General features: G+C 48.4%; 1 non-coding gene across 1 annotated transcript; it reads right to left on the bottom strand.

Annotated features, from left to right (window-relative positions):
* Positions 1-14,452: 14,452 nt before the first annotated feature.
* Positions 14,453-14,559, bottom strand: LOC144278349 (U6 spliceosomal RNA). Its single transcript, XR_013348576.1, has one exon. It is a non-coding gene; the product is annotated as a U6 spliceosomal RNA (small nuclear RNA).
* Positions 14,560-17,572: the final 3,013 nt, after the last annotated feature.

The raw sequence follows: 17,572 nt of genomic DNA, 5'->3' as shown, positions 1-17,572 counted from the left end.
ATGTCATACGGTTCATCTCTGGCAGGCAAATGTCATCAATAAATCCTGTCTCCTTTCTCCACTGAGATACATGGGGACAAATGAATATTAGGACAATTTGGCTGCGGACCCCCGAGGAAAGGCGGTTTAAAGGCCTATGGTGTGATTTTTTTTTTTTTGTGTGTGCCTTCCTAGAGTGATCTGCTCATTTAATTCATTCTTCTGCCTCCCACCCTTCATTGTTGATTTCAAAAAGCCAAAGTCACCCTCAGAAAGGTAAGTATGAAAAATGAAGGACCTGCAAGGTGGCTGCAGGATGTCTTTGACCTGAAAAACACAACTGCGGTGGAAGAAATTATATGAAGCAAAAGCCAAGGAAAAGGTGGTTCTTCTGGGGGTGATGGAACAAGTAATTATTCCCCTGAGCCTCTCTTCTAGGATTAGATGAATTGAATCAGATCTGCACTTCATTCTGTCGGTAACATCCTCCCGTGGACCTTCTCCCCTCCCAGTGGCCAAGTTCCCAGCAGCTTGGCTCTCACACACTTGCGTCCCATGGCCTATTCAGAAGGGCTCTGCAACACACTGTACGAACAGCTGAATAAAATAAAGATTGTCTAGTTTTTGAATCGGCCCAAGGATGGGACTGTCTATTCCAGGTGGAGAATTGGAGGGAGGACCATTCTTCGTTGACGGGCCGAATACTCTGCTGGTGTCCACTAGTGCAGGTCCACTGATGTCAGTGGGCCAATTTACAGTAGCAGAAAGTTTGCCCCAGTGAGTCCACTGTTGAGTGAAGCATCCACTGGAATGGTTCCATTTCCTTCATTTTCTGGCCCATCAAATCTTTCTCCTTGGGCTCGCCAGCATCCTGGGAAGTTTAGAAAAAGAATTAGTTCTTGCCATGCATAATAATAGTGACTGACACTTTCATCCAGAGAGCAGTGAAACACTGGCATACCGTACAAGGATCATTTCACCTGTTGCTGAAATATAGCCACCTCTGCGATGGAAGGTGGCAGTTTTTAAGTAGCACAGCAATGCTTCGGAATGCAAAACTAGATTTTCCAGTTATTCTCTGGTCACGCCGGAGGAGAAACATCTCACCCTAGAGGATTCTTTGGTTTCTTCACAGGATAGACCCAGAGGGATTAATTTGTGTCACTGTAATTAGGCAATTGGAGTTGTTGATCACAAGTGGTCAAGACGTTGGTTTTATGCCTTTTTCAGCACAGCTGGTTTATTGACTTGGAAGAGCGTCCTATATGAATCACCGACACTTTTCTGTGTTCGTGCAGCACCCAGCACCATGAGATACGGGACCTTTTGGGCTGTCCTTATTTAGCTTCTGAGTTCCAACAAGATCAAAGCTCCAGGTGAGCTGCAAATATTCAGACTCCTCTCCAGCCCCTTTCTCTTTCCCCCAGTGTCACACAATGCCAGCATCAGCCGTGCAGTGGTAATCTAACATGAACTGAGAAACAGAATCAAAGCACCTTAAATGAAGCACAATTCCATGCTTTCAGCTGTGACAGGCTCATTTACATCACCTTGTCTCTTTAAACTCTGGCAGATCCCCCCAGCTGGCATCAGGCAGTTTATAATGCAATACCCAGAGGAATTATGGTACAATTCAGAACATGACTGCAGCCCTGGGATTCACAAGTAGCTTGTACCAGCACAGGCTGAAAAACCCGTACAGTAGGGAGATATTGTTCTCAGTACGGTTGTGACAAAGTAGTTCTGGGCCATGAGGCTTTAGAAATGAGAAATGACTTACAGAGGGCTTGGCTTATAGGGCCAAATGTACAGGTGATGTGTAAGGTGGTGTAACTGAGATGCCCTTACACTCAGAGTCCCTTAGACTTATTTACACCCGCTCAATGGATGTGCTGAGTTGGTGGAATTTACCAGCTGGATCAGAAGAAAATAAACTGTATGTCCCTCCCAAGCTCTGCCCCCCTCCTAAGCCTCACCTACTTGTGCTGCCAAAATGGGACACCGCTCACTGTAAATTGTGCAAGCCTTCCGGATATCATTGCCCCTCTCCTGTCTTGCTTGCTTAGAAATAGTTCAGGTCGGCATTAAGCTTGTCATCAGTAGGCTCCAGTGGTTCTCAAACTTATTTGATTGGGACCCCCTTCTTTGTGTCTGGAGCTGTTTATGCCTCCCCATGTATCTATACTGCCACCCAGCTCTGAAGGCTTAGCAGAGGGCAGCAGCTGCTGGCTGGGTGCCCACCTCTGAAGGCAGCACCTTGCCAGCAGTAAGGGAGGCAATGTGACAAGTGATATTTGTCAATATCACTTTTCACAGCAGACTTAGCACCCCATTGCCACCCTTACTCCTGCACCATTGCTGACACCCTGGGGCTGACACCGCCAGCTGAGCGATTTGCAGGGGAAAGCCCGAGCCCAGGCTGTCTCATGATAAGGAATGGAGGTGGGGGAAGGAGATCCTGAGTTCGGGCCGTTGGGCTCCAGCTGTCAGCTCCAGGGTGGCAGGGCTCTGGCTGTCCCCTTCCCCAGGAGCTCAAGCCACCTGGGGCTGTCAACCAGAGCTCTTAACAAAAAATACACAGCTCGCAGCACCCTTGACACATTCCTGTGCCTCCCTTGGGAGGCCCGCCCCATAGTTTGAGAACCACTGCTTTATATCGTACCCTAGGAAGATGGCATTCTCCATAGCCATTGCTGCAGACCGCAGACATAGTGAGATACAGGCCAAATGACCAGTCCTCTATAAAATGTAGTTCATATGGCAAATGTGATTTGGTCTGTGACTTCATCCCCACTTCTAGTCTCCTTTTCCATTCTGTACAGACCACTATCCTGTCTCTGTTTCCCCAAGTCTCTTTTATGCCCTTGTTATGACTTGGCAGGTGTTCATTTACTTGAAGATATCAAAAGGTATTCAACAAATCCAGCGGTTCTCAAACTTCATTGCACCGTGAACCCCTTCTGGCAACTTACTACATAACCCCAGGACGAGGGAACGAAGCCCGAGCCCCGCTGCCCTGGGCGGGCGCCAAACCCAAAGGGCTTCAGCCCTAAGTGGGGGGGCCTGTAACCTGAGCCCTGCCACCCAGGGTTGAAGCCCTTGGGCTTTGGCCCTGGACCCCAGCAAGTCTAAAGGCCAGCCCTGGTGACCCCGACCTACAGTTTGAGAACCGCTGGCTCACAGTTCAGATGAATGGGAGCAGTTTGCCTGGAGACTCAAGTGAGTGTCATCTGATGAAGTGAGCTGTAGCTCACGAAAGCTTATGCTCAAATAAATTTGTTATTCTCTTAGGTGCCACAAGTCCTCCTTTTCTTTTTGCGGATACAGACTAACTCGGTTGTTACTCTGAAACGTGTCACCACATCAGTTACTTTCAGCTCATCTTATGAAGATCTAGAGGCTTCACCAAACCAAAAGACGAGAGGATGAAGTTTTTAAAAAGCATACACTTTACAGCACGAGATGGAGATGGGGATTCTAGGGAAGAGAATCATGCTGCTACAGACCAGTCCAGTTTGACCGCCATTATCTATGTTACTGTTAGAGAGGCTTATTTACTGCACTTTATGTATATTGCTTCTGAAATTGGCCTTAAAGAAAGCACTAAAGAAAGCTGATCTCCATTTGAAACTATTAGGCACCACTTCCTTCAAAGCCACTACTTCTGCAGGGTATCCTCACTCTGAACCTTGTCAGCCTACAGTAGCCTTCATGATGCCTTGATGGTGCTACGCAGCATGGGCTAGTGGCTAGGATACTGGACTAAGAGTCTGGAAAGGTGGGCACTAGCCTCGGTTCCGCCACTGACCTACTGCTTGGCCGTGGGCAAGTCACTTTGCTCTCCCACCCTTTTGCCTTGTCTTTTGAGACTGTAAGCTCTTGGAGGCAGCAGCTGTCTGTCATTTTGAATTTGTACAGCACCTGGCACAGTGGGGCTCACAGCTTGGTTGGCACTAATGCACCATAAATCATCATCATCTGCAGCTGGCATCTGGTGTTTTCTTTACTGACTGGGAGGCAAAATTAGTTTCCTTCCACGTACATGTGCAGATCATTTTCTTGCCATCTGAGCTGGGTGTGTACAAAGGGGGAAATCCATTGGCATGGGCTGAAGCAAGGCCTATGCACTGCTTACACTCCGTTCCTGAGCAGAAAGGGTTAACAGCCTGGCGAGTATATTTCAAAGCTGAAATTGTGGTCTCTGTTCATCCCTCGTGCTGTGGAGCTGGCAGGCACAATGAATGGTAGTCTGTAGCTCTGAACTCCAGCTGAACTGAAACCCAAGTGATCTTTCCTGCTACACAAACACTCCATGTTCAGGTCTTCAGCTTGTTGTGGGCATGACAATTAATGCCACACCAAAATGCTTCTGTCCCACCCTCCTCAGGGATCTCAGAGTAGGGAAACAAAGGACAGAGCACTTGATTCTTTGTCATTGAAGTCAGGGGTGGGGAATCAGGACTAGAAGAAATGAAATGACTTGCCATAAGTCGCCCAGGACATCTTTGGCAAAGCCAGGGATTGAACCCTGTTCTCCAAAGATAGGTGTGACAGGTTGGATCACAGAAAACCCCTTGGGAACTGCCAACTGATGTGCTGAGACTAATTCTAAGTCTGTTTTCCCTGGCAGCTTGGGACTTCAGTGCCCTGCCTGCTTTGAGCCAGACTTGCTAGCCAGCTGCAAACCCAGACCCAGGTCTGAACCATGTCCCCTAACAGGCTTAACTGAAGGAGGTTTAAGAAGTGTTCCTGTCTCCAGCACTCGGATACCCAACTCTCAATGGGGTCCAGACCCCAAATAAGTCTGTTTTACCCTATATAAAGCTTATACATGGTAAACTCGTAAATTATTCGCCCTCTATAACATTAATAGAGAGAGATGCACAGCCTTACTAAGGCTATTTAAAATCAAACAAGTACACAGCCAAGATTCATAACTTTGAATAAAAAAAATGATACATGCATACAAATAGGATGAATATATTCAGTAGATCATCACCTTTGCAGAGATATGTTACATGGCATATGTAACATAAAACACGTTCCAGTTACGTCTTATTTACATTCATAAGCATATTTCCATAAAGCATTATGGGGGGCAATGTCACAATAGGGTACATCATCTACTCTGGAGGTATCATTTCCAGGCCAAGCAGATATATCCCCTCCGCTAGCTCCAATTGAATAATAGAATCATAGCACTGGAAGGGACCTCGAGAGGTCATCTAGTCCAGACCCTGCACTCAAGGCAGGACTAAGTATTATCTAGACCATCCCTGACAGGTGTTTGTCAAACCTGCTCTTACAAATCCCCAATGAAGGAGATTCCACAACCTCCCTAGGCAATTTATTCCAGTGCTTAACCACTCTGACAGTTAGGAAGTTTTTCCTAATGGCCAACCTAAACAGCCCTTGCTACAATTTAAGTCCATTGATGCTTGTCCTATCCTCAGCATTTAAGAACAAATTTTCTCCCTCCTCCTTGTAACAACCTTTTATGTACTTGAAAAGTGTTCTCATGTCCCCCTTAGTCGTCTCTTTGCCAGACTAAACAAACCCAATTTTTTCAATCTTCCCTCATAGCTCATGTTTTCTAAACTTTAATAATTTTTGTTGCTCTTCTCTGGACTTCCTCCAGTTTGTCCACATCTTTCCTGAAATGTGGCACCCAGAACTGGACACAATACTCCAGTTGAGGCCTAATCAGCACGGAGTAGAGCGGAAGAATTACTTCTCGTGTCTTGCTTACACTACTCCTGCTAATACATCCCAGAATGATGTTTGCCTTTTTAGCAACAGTGTTACACTGTTGACTCATATTTAGCTGGTGATCCACTATGACCCCCAGATCTCTTTCCGCAGTACTCCTTCCTAGGCAGTCATTGCCCATTTTGTATGTGTGCAACCAATTGTTCCTTGGTAAGTGGAGTACTTTGCATTTGTTCTTATTGAATTTCATCCTATTTACTTCAGACCATTTCTCCAGTTTGTCCAGATCATTTTGAATTTTAATCCTATCCTCCAAAGCACTTGCAACCCCTCCCAGCTTGGAATTGTCTGCAAACTTTATAAGTGTACTCTCTATGCCATTATCTAAATCATTGATGATGATATTGAACAGAACCAGACCCAGAACCGATCCCTGTGGGACCCCACTCGTTATGCCCTTCCAGCATGACTGTGAACCACTGATAACTACTCTCCGCGAACTGTTTTCCAACCAGTTTTGCACCCACCTTATCGTAGCTCCATCTAGGTTGCATTTCCCTAGTTTGTGTATGAGAAAGTCATGCGAGACAGTATAGAAAGCTTTACTAAAGTCGAGATATACCACATCTACCGCTTCCCCCATTTACAAGGCGTGTTACCCTGCCAAAGAAAGCTATCCGGTTCGTTTGACACAATTTGTTCTTGACAACTCCATGCTGATTGTTACTAATCACCTTATTATCTTCTAGATGTTTTCAAATTGATTGCTGAATTGCTTGCTCCATTATCTTTCTGGGTACAGAAGTTAAACAGACTGCTCTGTAAATCCCCGGGTTGAGCTAGCATGCTAATAGCATGTACCCCCGGGCTGCACAAGTGGTGCACCAGGCTAGCTGCCCAGGTACGACCCCACCTGACACCCCAGGTACATACTTGGGTGGCTAGCCCAGCCTGCTGCCCATGCTGCCGCAGCTACCCCGGTGTTTTTAGCATGTGGCTCAGAGCCGGCACAGATATGTCTACCTGAGCTGGAAATTACAGCCCCACCCCAATGCAGACATACCCACAGCAAGTACTTCCCTGCAAGATCACGCTCACCTCCTCCCCTCTGGCATGTGGTACTTGACCAATGAGTAGCAACCGTGGTTGAGAAATGCCCATCATTTTTCATGGAAAATTTAGGGAAAAAATTGCTTTTTAACCCCTCCCCCCAGTTCATGTCATGAATAACATTTTTCAGGGTTTCAAACGCCATTTCTGGTTTAAAAAATTGATTTTTCAAAAGCCGAACGCTGAGTTTTTGAGCTGAAAATCCCCCAACCTGAAAGCTGAAAGTTTTTCAGCTTCTGATTTCGAGTTCTTGGGTTTGTTCTTTTTGTCCAACCTGAAAATTTTCTGTGGGAATGTTTGGTTGGGGCTAAAAGCCACTTTCCGTCCAAAAATATTGCAGTGTGACCAGCTTTCATGAATAATCAGGTTGCTATTATAAACATGCACGCAGCATAACAGGGAGGAACGGGGAACAGCCCTCAGCCAGTGGGCTATTCATCTGTGCTTGTGGCCTATTTATCCCAGCCCATTTCTAGGCAGGCTACCAGCAGAAAACGCTTCACTTCACTTGTTATGGATAATAATAATCAAAGAAAATAGTTCAGTCTGACACCTGTGGTCTTGTGGCCTTGTAAACCGCTTGTCCTCTCCTGGCAACTGACAAGAATCACGCTCAGCGAGGACCTTCAGTGACAGATCAACAATTGAGCCATGAGCCGTCGCAGGGTATGACTAAGAATTTTCACCGAGGTACATTGTTAAGCATGGGGCCGAAGGCTGAAGGCTGTCAAGGCACCTAGGCAAGACTTGTCACACAGCCATTGAGAATATTTTTAGCGCTCCCCTCGGAGGGTTCTGCAGGGTGGGAAGTTTGGATTCCAGCTGTCCCTGGGGGGAAGATCTCTGGGCTGAGAGATTGCACAAGGCAATCTCTGGGGTGGGGGCAGGCATCATGATAATAGGGCAGACGTTTATTCCTGACTTCAATCGGAAGCTCTTTGGGATAGGGACTGGCTTTGTATTCTGTGTCTGTACAGCGCCTAGCACGAGGGGGGCCAGGTCCATGACTGCTAGGTGCTACGATAACCCAGATAATTAACCATAATGATTCACAACATGGGGGTGTATAAAAGTGTGCTGGCCCTTTAAGGACAGTCCCAACGCCAGCACGAGCCTTTTATAGGGCACAGTGGCAGCCCTGATTGTTCCTGGAGCCTTAGATAGTGCCACTGGCAGGAAAGTGCCCACCTCGATTTTGCAGCCATTTCTCTCTGCAGCTGACCTCTCCCCAGTGGCTCTGGCCTTGATGACGCTCTCATTAGATTATTGCAATGTAGTCTATGCAGCTACCTCTATGCACCACTGACGTCACCACAGTGACACCGGGGCGGGGGGGGGGTGCACTTGCAATTTATCTGGCTATCAGACTGAGGGAGGCACCAAGTAATTCTGCCTGCCCTGCAATAGAGGAGCCAGCTGGCAGACAACAAGCCACAGGCCTATGATCACCACCAGAGACGTGTAAAAGGTTTCTACTTGGTCTCATTTCTGCTGCTGAGGTCTTTGCAAGGTACTTCAAGTTGGACCTGTGAGAGGCTATACAAACTATGCACCAGGCCAGGGGAGGGTTAATTGAACTGCTCTGGGCTCCAGGGCACGTCAGGCCTGGAAGAAGGGCCTACAAAGGGGACATGCAGCTCAGTTAGCAACAGCCCTGGAAGAAGAACAGATCTCCCTATGTCAGCTCCTGGAGAAAAGTATGGCTGAGAGCTCCTCTGGCTGCTGCCTGCCTAAATCCCTAGAGGGGAAGGTGGGCTACATTGCTAATGATTACTTTGGAACTCTTATTAGCAACTCAGCTGTGGGTGTTCAGCTGGATTATGACTTGCCAGAGGCCCCACGAAGGAAGAGAGATCATCTGGGGGCTTATCAGTTTATCTCTCTCCCCGCCCACTTGTGGACCTTTAGTAGCTCTGGAAGGGTTGCACTCCCATGGGACCTTGTGCTGCTGATGGATGGGAGGCTGGGTGAGTACAGGGCGCTGTCACCCCGGTGGTGTGGGGTGGGAGATCCAACCAACAGCAGGGGCTCAGCTCAAATGGGTGAGTTTTACCCTGTTGCAGGTGGAAACTGCTGGGGTGTGTGATATGAGCTATGCATGAGTTGCAACCCCCTCTCCATTTGTGTGAAGAACGCTGTTGTGTGGATTATGACATATGCAAATGTCTATGTGACCTGTACCAGCTTGCAGGAAAAACAATGGCCTGCATGAGTCTGGCTGATTGTGAAAATAGCCCATGGGATGGAAAAGATGCTAAATTCACAAAACCAGGTCAGTTCCAAACTAGTCAAGTTCCTCTTGACCTGAAACTTTCCTAACAACCTCACACAGCGCGGATCATTATTCACTCCCAGGAGTTTCTGGGTCTCTCTTCTCAGTATGAATATGATTTAAGCCAAATATATAGACACGGGGCTCACTCACTCCAGATCTACACAGCGTAACCCTCCTTGCCTTCAGTGGAGCTATGGGTGCCTTAAACCAGAGAGAGCGAGAGAAAAATCTGACCCTGGAGCTGCATTGGAAACAGAATACAGGAAACCAAATGCAACATGAGATCCCTTCAGATAGGAGACCTTTCTTTTAAAGAATTTATTGCAGCGAGTTTGCACTTATTTCTTCCCTTGGCAAATCCAATGTTTGATTTAAAGAGCAGGAATTGCACTGGAGAAACTCTCTTCCAATCTGCCATGCTTATTAATGCCTAACAATTTTGTCAGCTCCCAGGACTAACCTTTCAGATTTAGGCTTGGACATCCTGAAATGAATGTTGATGCCTCTGACGTGATGCATAGCTCGGAAAGGCTGAAAATGGAAGATCTCTGTCTGAAACACCTGGATAGTCTTGTGCGTTAAGCACACCTGTTGTCGACCTGCTGGAGTAGTCTGTCAAAAGCCTTGCTATCCTGGGAGGCAACAGTTAATAATAATACCTAGTTCTTATATAGTGTGTTGCATCAGTAGATCTCAAAGCACTTTACAAAGGAGGTTGGTATCATTATCCCGGCCTTTTTACAGATAGGGTAAGCTGAGGCACAGAGCCGCTTAAAAGGGGAGCTGTTGGCAGCAGTCCCAGCTTTATTATTGTTTCTTGTTTTTATTTAAAAAACATCTTCACTTGGATCAGGGCCCCACTGGGCTAGGCACTGTGCATACCTAGTGAGAGACAGTCCCTGCCCCCAAAGAGCTACAGTCTAAACAGCCAAGGGAAGGATTATATTTAAAGAGGAGGAAGAGATTGACTGTAAGTAACGTGGCCAAGATCACACAGGGAGTCTGTGTTAGATGCAGGAGTAGAGCTTGGATTTCAGGAGTCCTGGTCCAGTGCCTTCACTACAAGAGCCACGCACCACAGGTCCACCGCCTTACCATAGTGTCTGAGCACCTGGTATATAATGTCTTGATCTTCACAGCCCCCTCAACCCCTGTCAGCTAGGTCAGTGCTGTTCTCCGCACTGAACAGAAGCGGGAGGGAGGCCGGCCCAGAGATGCTAAATCTGTGGTGAGCAGTGACTTGAGTCCAACTCTCCCAAGTCTCACACTAGTGCTCTAACCATTGGACCGTCCTTCCTTTCTAAGGCACTAGATGGCCTCAAAAATCTCGGGGACTACGTGATTCGCCCAAGATCACCCAGGGAATTAAACTTGTCTCCTAAGTCTCAGCCCACTGTGCTGACCACTGGGGCATCTCGCGGTAGTCCCGTACCTGCACATCTGGCTGTTATTAATCATGTTTATGATGGTAGCGCCTAAGGACCAACCAGGAGCGGGGGCCCATTGTGCCAGGCACTACACAAACCTAGAATAGGAGATGGTCCCTGCCCCAGAGAGCTTCCAATCTAAATGTACCAGACAGACACCGGGTGGGGGGAAAAGGTAGGATGCACCCACAGAGTGAACAAAGTGATGGCAGTAAACTGCATCTTAATTCCATGAAGATTTGGGTGCAGGATTTAGGTTTAGATTTGGGATCAGTGGGTTTAGTTAGGAGGGGATCAGCTCTGTGGGAAGGGAAGGGGGCAAAGGGGACAGGGTAGGGAAGAAGAGGGTAAAAGCTGCAGGCGAGGATTGAAGCAGAAATGAAGAGACGGGAGCGGGGTGGGCTGGGCTGCTTCTCGCGGGTTTCCAGGATTGTGAGGCACCGGCCCTTAGCGGGAGGAAGCCACGTCTGTGCCTGCTCTGGGGCAGTTCCCCAACACAAGTGCTGCCTTCCAGGCCTCGCTGCCTATGGACAGGATAGCAATAGGCACAATCCAACCCTGGAGCCCTCCAAGCATCTCTCTGGAGTGCCCAGCCCCTGCTCCACTGGGTACTCTCAGAATTCCCAAATCCTTTGGTCCCAAAGGAACAGGCCACCCCAGCTTCCCCGTTATGCCACAGAAGACAGCATTCAGATTTCCAGTGATGAGAAGTTTATTTAATTAAAAACAGAGATTGAAATGCGCAAACAGGAAGGTGGGAGAGAAAGGGTACTATAAAAATAAAATCATAACACACCTACTAGAGCCTAACCTCTACTAACAAGACACTGTCCCATCATCAGAGCAAACGTGCACCCTCAGTGCTTCCAGTGTGTGTCACAGACAGGCTTCGCTGTGGTCTTCTGTTCATGAGACAAGCACACTGTCCTCATCAATCCTCAGTGGAACGATCCAGCGTTTGTCTCCACAGTTATACTGTAGTTCAAAAATCCATTATCTTCACTTGAACATAAGAACGATTGTACTGGGTTAGACCAATGGTCCATCTAGGCCCATATCCTGCCTCTGACAGTGGCCACTGCCAGATGCTTCTGGCAGTTGGAGGTTTAGAGACACCTGGTGCACGGAGTTGTGGCCCTGACCATCTTGGCTAATAGCCATTGATGGACCTATCCTCCATGAACGTACCTCATTCTTTTTGGAACCCAGTTATACGTTTGGCCGTTACAACATCCCCCGGCAATGAATTTCACAGTTTGACGGTGCATTGTGCGATGAAGTACTTCCTTGTGTTTTAAATCTGCTGCCTATTAATTTCATTGGGTGACCCCCTACTTCTTGTGTTATGTGAAGGGGCAAATAACACTTCCCCATTCATTTTCTCCCCACCATTCGTGAGTTTGTAGACCTCTCTCGTGTCCCGCCTTAATGGTCGCTTTTTCCCAGCTAACTTGCCTAACCCCACTGCTTGTGTTTCCCTGTCTAGGATCTTCCCTGGAGACTTTGCAATTACTTGATTAGCATGTTGCTCAGACTGTAAATAGGCATTCAGTGTGAAGCATGCAGTACTCAATTTACATGGGGACAGACCAATAGACAGACATCGTCTTCCTGAAAGAAACCTGTTTCTTGCTTTTTGGTGACCACTCCAAGTCACAGACCTTAAGAACGTGATTTTCAGGAGTTACACGTAATTCTTCACAATTATCCATCTCGCAGTGGTCATGAGGACCAGTGTGACCCAGGCTTTCAAGAGCAACCTCACATGACACTCTGGTGAACTGTTATGTAGATACCACCCCATGCTCTCTGCTAATTGGCGTCGAGGTCCTTGGTGCAAACAGCCAAGCCGCACAGGGCACAGAAAGTCCAATCAAAACTGTACAGTGTTCTCTGAATGTCAGAAGGTCCCCGCTCCAGCTGGAGTCTCTGGCTGGCTCCTCTCTTCCGTTTTCCCCCAAAGCCACAAAATGGGGAAGAGAGGAGGCACCATGTGGGTCCTACTTTGCCCAGACTGTAAGGAGTCTTCTCTATACACTTCTGAGGGGTGCTGGGGATAAGGGTGGACCCCCTCCTACCAGCTGGCGTCTCTCTGGCTTGTGCCTTGTAAAAACCCATCTCTCCAGTGTATTCGTATTTGGAGAATAACAAACGTCCATTTTTTGTCTTGAAGGGTCTTTAAAAAAAAAAACCCAAACCCCCGCACAAACGAATTGCCTCTCGCCGTTGCTTGTCGCTCACCGTTCTCTCCATCATTAGCCTTTTGTTTCTTTCTGGGGCCGACTATTCTTCATCTCTTGCTTTCTGCTCCCAGAACCTGGCATTTGCAGAACAGCCTGAAACACAAACAAATTGCAGCACTTCAGAAATCTACCAATGCTAATATTTCAGTAACCTGCTGAAACTTGCCAAGGGGCAAGGTTTCCTTCAGGGAGTGCTGGGGGGAGGGATAGCTCAGTGGTTTGAGCATTGGCCTGCTAAACCCAGGGTTGGGAGTTCAATCCTTGAGGGGGCCATTTAGGGATCTGGGACAAAAATTGGGGATCGGTCTTGCTTTGACCAGGGGGTTGGACTAGATGACCTCCTGAGGTCCCTTCCAACCCTGATATTCTATGATTCATTCTTGTGTGCAGACGCTGAGGAGTCCTGACGAGGGACTGCGGTCTGTGCAAAGCGAGGTGCAGTCGGGGTAGATGAAGGATCTGAGGCGTATTAATGGTCTATTATGAATTTACTGCATTCCAGTACACTTTGATGTTTGACACGGACCCTGAATTTCTTTGGCCTCCTGCTCCCGCATCTTCTGAACCTGCTTCCTATCGTCACCACCAAATCGTCACCCCGCATCTGCACCATTCAGTCATTAATTATTTATGACTAGGATGCCATTTTGCTAGGTGCTGTACAAACATAAAACAAAAAGACTGTCCTTGCCCCACAAGAGCTTACCATCTAGGACTGTGCCGCTCCTGGAGCCTGCATTCAGACCATCATCTCTGCCATCGAAATAATGGAGCGAGCTCTTGGCAGGCAGGCCACAGATCAGCATATGCTTAAATGCTTTGCTGAGTGGGGCTGGGTATAACAGGTACTAAAAGCATGAGCAATAAGCAGGCATGGGGCCGGGGGCCGGGGCAAGAGCAAATCTTGCCAAACTGGATGGATAGTTTTAGACACAATTCCATCACTTGAAAGCCTGGAAGTCCATTCTTCTGTGCTCCATTTACTCTTCCTCCCACACCTCTTTGTTTCACCTGAACCCTAGAGTGAAATCCCTGCCTCAGTGAAGTCAGTGGCGAAACTCCCATTGCCTTCAATGGGGCTAGGATGTCACCCCTAGACAGTAAGCATTTTGAGGCAGGGGCTGCATTTTTGTTCTGCGTCAGTACAGTAGGCAGGAAGGGGTGCTGGTCCATGGCTGGGCATCCTAGTGCTGTGGCCCTAATAATGATAAATATAAATACTTATTGGTAAGGTGTCTATCGCTAGGGGCCCTTGGACCTTGATAAGGACCTTCTATTGCTACTGTAATACAAACAATTGCTAATAATACGAATGCAGTAACTCTCCTGTGAGTAGGAGCTATGTTCCCTTGTGCAATCCCTGCATGACTCCACAGAGCTGCGGCAAAAAGCCGCAGCTGCTCTCTGTTTAGTTAGATGAATGAAACATTCGATTTAGCCTGTAATAAAAATCTCGCTCCCTAAATTAATTCAGATTGGCTTGGAGATGAATGCTGACATTCTGGCTGTAGTGTAATATAGAAATGTAGGGCTGGAAGGAACCTCGAGAGGTCATCTAGTCCAGCCCCCTGCACTGAAGCAAGACCAAGTAAACCCCTCTGCCACCTCTGACAGCTGTTTGTCCAACCTGTTCTTAAAAACCTCCAATGACGGGCATTCCACAACCTTCCCTGGAAGCCTGTTCCAGAGCGTTATGTGACAGGGTCAGGCCAGATGGCTACAGGAGAGTGATCTTGCATGTCATCCTTGTGCAGGGACCATACTAATCTTCTCTGTATCGTTCCAATTTTAGTATTCGTGCTGCCGAAGCAAGCACAACTACAGGAGAGTGATAGAAGGCAGATATATTAGCCCCAAGTTAAGTAGGTCCCTTTTCCCTGGGTAAGATAACAGGGAAGGTTCCAGAACAATCAGGAGCTTTCTGGAAACAATTAAGGCAGACAGGCTGATTAGAACACCTGCAGCCAATCAAGAAGCTGCTAGATTCAATTAAGGCACGCTAATCAGGGCACCTGGGTTTAAAAAGGAGCTCACTTCAGTTTGTGGTGCACGTACAAGGAGTTGGGAGCAAGAGGCACAAGGAACTGAGAGTGAGAAGGTGTACTGCTGGAGGGCTGAGGAGTACAAGCATTATCAGACACCAGGAGGAAGGTCCTGTGGTGAGGATACAGAAGGTGTTGGGAGGAGGCCATGGGGAAGTAGCCCAGGGAGTTGTAGCTGTCACACAGCTGTTCCAGGAGCCACTGTAGACAGCTGTGATCCACAGGGCCCTGGGCTGGAACCCGGAGTAGAGGGCGGGCCCGGGTTCCCCCCATCCCCCCCAACTCCCTACTTGATACCGGAGGAGTTGACCTGGACTGTGGGTTCCACCAGAGGGGAAGGTCTCTGGCCTGTTCCCCGATCCACTAGGTGGACCAGCAGAGACTGCGGGGATTGTTCTTCTTCCTTTCCCCACGCTGGCCAGTGATGAGGCTCACTGAGTGAACGGCAGATTTGAGCCACGAAAGTGGCCAAACTGAGGGCTGCCGTGAACCTATGAGGCGAGAAAATCCACTAATAAGCACAGGACCCACCAAGGCAGAGGAGGAACTTTGTCACAGTAACTATCCAGAGAGTTAGAAAGTTTTTCCTAATATCCAACCTAAATCTCCCTTGCTGCAGGTGAAGCCCATTGCTTCTTGTCCTACCTCCAGTGGACACAGCGAACAATCGATAAGGGCTGTTCTAAAGAGGACAGGTAACATATTTGGAGACTGTTAGCAGGTCCCCTTCTCAGTTTTCTTTTCTCAAGGCTAGACGTGCCCAGTTCTTCTTCTTCTTTCTTTAACCTTTCCTCATAGGTCAGGTCGACCAAATATTTTCTCATTTGTTGTTGCTCTCCTCTGGACTCTCTCCGGTGTCTCCACATCTTCGTTAAAGTGAGGAGCCCGGAACTGGACACAGTTCTCCAGCAGAGGCCTCACCAGAGCCAAGTAGAGTGGAACGACTACCACCTGCGTCTGACACACAGCCCTCCTGTTCAAACACCCCCGAGAACGGGCCGAGCTTTTGTTGGCAACTGCATCACGTTGTTGACTCTCGTTACATTTGTGGTCCGCTGTAACCCCCAGATCATAGAATATCAGGGTTGGAAGGGACCTCAGGAGGTCATCTAGTCCAACCCCCTGCTCAAAGCAGGACCGATCCCCAATTAAATCTTTTTTCAACCAGTACAAACCCCAGGAACTTCATCATGAAGGCGGCACTTAAAAAAAATAATGAAACCATGCTGACGTCCGGACATGCGGTTACGGGATCCAAAGAGCAGCAGTTCCGCCCTGTAGCGCACTAGCCATATGATTTTCGGGTTTGTGATCCCAGATAAGGTTAAACTGTTTGTTTTTTTTTTTAGATGCTTTATTTTTGCATGGCTCAAAGTCTGCAGCAGCCTTAAACCTTTATGCAAAAAGAAAAGGAGGACTTGTGGCACCTTAGAGACTAACAAATTTATTTGAGCATAAGCTTTTGTGAGCTCACGAAAGCTTATGCTCAGATAAATTGGTTAGTCTCTAAGGTGCCATAAGTCCTCCTGTTCTTTTTGCAAATACAGACTAACAGGGCTGCTCCTCTGAAACCTGCCATTAAACCTTTCTGTGATCCAGCCACGAGAGGGGGGCAGAGAGCCAGGCTGTATTTACACGGGGATAAAAGGCACAAATTCATTTTGGGGGGTGGGGGGAGGGAAGGGGCATGCAAGATGAGATATATGGGGGGGAAATAATTGCACCGCCAGAGACCGAGTTGGAGGGAGATATCAGGAGGCTGTAATGCTGACAGGGTTTTAGGGGGATACTTAGGGTGACCATATTTTCCCAAAGGGAAAATGGGACACCCCTAGGCTGGCCTGAGTCCCTTTTCCCACCCCCCGCCATACAGGGCCCTCCCAAGCCTCCCACCAGGCTGGGCTGAGGTCCCCTCCCCTGGCACCTGCAACAGACCCCGTGCCGCTCCCACACACATGGGGCTACCCGAGGCCACCCAGCCTCCCACCCATGTAGGGCCAGTCTGAGGTCCCCCTCCCCACTGGCACCTGGGGCCAGCCCAAGCCCCCCCCCAACCCCCCTTCCCCCTACAGATCCTTACCCCCACATGCACAGGGCTGGTGGTCCGAGCCCCCCGCTCATGCTGGTTCATGTTGGGAACCAGCCTGACACAGAATCCCCAGGATCCTGAGCTACACCAAGTGCTCCTTGGTCACAGTCCAGGATCTGGGCCTTTAAGTTAAGCAAATTTGAGTGTCCGGGCCAGAGCCTCAGCTGGTGTAAATCAGTGTTGCTTGAGTGATGGCATGAGAGCAATGTTGATTTATCCCAGCTGAGGAGCTGGCCCTTGGAGAGCAGATGAAACCAGCCAAAAGTCTATTTCCAGAAACTGCAGAGGAGAAAGCTCTTGCATCCCCAGTGATGCCGAGTCACCACTAGGTGAGTGGAGGGAGCAGGGAAGGAAATAGAAAGAGAGACACAGGGTCTGTGAGATCGAGCTCATGAAGGGTTTTAAAAAATGCAAGGGAGTAAGTGTGACAGAGGCATAGTGAGGAACAGAGAGACTGGGGGCGGGCAGAGGAGGGACAGCCATACGGGAAGGGATGGGGGAGAAGAGACAGCAAACCATGATCATAAATGGAATGAATCTGCCAGGGGAGGGAAGCATTTAGACACAAATGCAGGGTGGCTCTGACAGCGACGGTGGGGCCGGGATCTGCAGCCACTCAGCTGCGCTGCACCTACCCGGTGAACAGAGGAGTGCATGGCTGAGAGCCCCTTTTTATGCGATAATTAGAAATGTCTTTC

Source organism: Eretmochelys imbricata, chromosome 21 (assembly GCF_965152235.1).
Source record: "Eretmochelys imbricata isolate rEreImb1 chromosome 21, rEreImb1.hap1, whole genome shotgun sequence".
NCBI classification, from domain to species: Eukaryota; Metazoa; Chordata; order Testudines; family Cheloniidae; genus Eretmochelys; species Eretmochelys imbricata.
This window is presented reverse-complemented; position numbering and strand designations above follow the sequence as displayed.